The 2,147-nt window shown below is 45.3% G+C and overlaps 1 pseudogene; it reads left to right on the top strand.

Moving 5' to 3' along the window:
- The first annotated feature begins 1,478 nt into the window (after positions 1-1,478).
- LOC144686335 (histone H3-like) lies at positions 1,479-1,881 on the top strand (annotated as a pseudogene).
- The last annotated feature ends 266 nt before the right edge of the window (positions 1,882-2,147 follow it).

Below are 2,147 nucleotides of genomic sequence, written 5' to 3'. Positions count from 1 at the left end.
GAGTCGGCAAAATTAAAGCACATGGGATTAGGGATAATATACTGGCATGGATTGAAAATTTAATGTTAGACAGCGAGTGGGAATAATGTACGCGACATATATAAATGACTTTGATGAGGGAACCAAATTCAATATTTCCAAGTTTGCTGACGACACAAAACTAGGTGGGGTTGTGAGTTGTGAGGTCGATGCAAGGGGGCTTCAGGGCGATTTCGGCAAGCAGTGTGCGTGAGAAAATGTATGGCAGATGCAGTATAACGTGGAAAAATGTGAAGTTATATGCTTCCGTGTGAGAAACAGAAAGGCAGATTATTGTTTAAATTGTGATATATTGGTAAATGTAGATGCACAAAGGGATCTGAGTGTCCTTGTACACCAGTCAATGATAGTAAATCGGCTGGTATAGCAAGCAATTACGAAGGTAAATGATATGTTGGCCTTCATTGCAATAGGATTTGAGGTCAGAAGTTGTGATGTCTTACTGAAGTTATACAGGGCATTGGTGAGATCACACCTGGAATATTGCGTGCAGTTTTGGTCTCCCTACCAAAGAAAGAGTATGCTTGTCATAGAGGGAGTGCAGCGAAATTTCAATAGGCTGATACTGGGGATGGCAGGACTGTCGTATGAGGAGAGATTGGCTTGATTAGGCCTGTATTCACCAGATCTTAGAAGAATGAGAGGGGATCTGACTGAAGCGTATAAAACATGATACATTAAAACATTCTGGCCATCAAGCGTCAATCTAATCTAATGCCATTTTCCAGCATTTCGCCTTAGCCCTGTGTGCTATGGCGTTTCAAACACTCACCTGAATACCATTTACTTCCAAATTCACGCAGGTGTAATTCAAATAAAAATACGTTTCAGCTCTATTTAAAATTTAACTCACATTTTATCCTTATTGTTAATTACTATGATTTTCCGTGAACTGTAGTGTGAAACCGGAATAGATTTACTGGGATAAAACTAGAAAGTGCTGAAAAAACTCAGCAAGTCTGGCAGCTTCTGTGGAGAGAGAAACACAGAGTTAACGTTTCGAGCACAACATTACTCTTCTTCAGAACGTGAGAGGGGCAGAAATGTGATGGGATTTAGGCTGTTGACTGAAGTGGGGGTGGGGAGGTGAACCTGAATAGACCTGGTTTCGATTGAGTTCAGAAAGCTGCGAATAAAAGCGAAGGTTACACCGTCTTGTTCAATATTTCTCGTGATGTTCATGTTAAATACAAAATAAAAGCTTTTTTAAAATTAAAACAGTTGGTTAATTCGTTTCGGAAATTGTCGAATTAAGATCAGCCAATCGCGGCCAATAGATTCCAGTGTTTCATTTCATGGTCAGAGTTTCGTTTAAACCTGCCTGATTCCAGCCAATTCCTGCTCGGCGTGGTCCTTGACAGAGTTTAAAAAGCGGACGTGCAGCAGACTCGGTATTAACAGTTCCTGTGTTACAGTTTGTGCTGACAACTCTCCAGAAAATGTCCAGGACCAAGCAGGCAGCGCGAATCGACCGGAGACAACGCTCCTCGCAAACAGCTGACTCCCAAAGCGGCCCGGCCGGAAGAGCGCTCCAGCTACGGGCCGAGTGAAGATGCCTCAACGCTACAGCCCCGACACGGTGGCTGTGAGGGAGACCCGCGCCACCAGAAATCTACCGAGCAGTTTATCCACAAACTTCCCTTCCAGCACCGGGTGCAGGAGATCGCTCAGGACTTCAAGACAGACCTGCGCTTCCAGAGCTCAGCCGTTATGGCCCTGCAGGAGGCCAGCGAGGCTGACCTGGCGGGGCTCTTTGAGGAGACCAACGTGTGCAAGATCCACACCCAGCGACTCTCCATCTTGGCCAAAGACATCCAGCTGGCCCGCCATATCCGCGGGTAACGAGGCTAAACCCCGGCTTCAGCACGAATTGTAACAACAACTCTTTTCAAAGCCACCAAATGGACAAAGGGAAGAGTTGTGACCTGTCCCTGCTCAGACCAGCCCCTAAGTGGCCTCTACAACTGAGTAAGTTTAATAACACCTGGGTCATTTCAGGGGGACAGTTAAGGGCTTTATGTCTGGAGTCACATATTGACCAATCCATGGTGAGGATGATAGATTTGTAACCAGTGATCTGTGTTTGATTCCGGTAATGCGGCAGATAT

This window comes from Cetorhinus maximus, chromosome 11 (assembly GCF_964194155.1).
Source record: "Cetorhinus maximus chromosome 11, sCetMax3.hap1.1, whole genome shotgun sequence".
NCBI lineage: Eukaryota > Metazoa > Chordata > Chondrichthyes > Lamniformes > Cetorhinidae > Cetorhinus > Cetorhinus maximus.
This window is presented reverse-complemented; position numbering and strand designations above follow the sequence as displayed.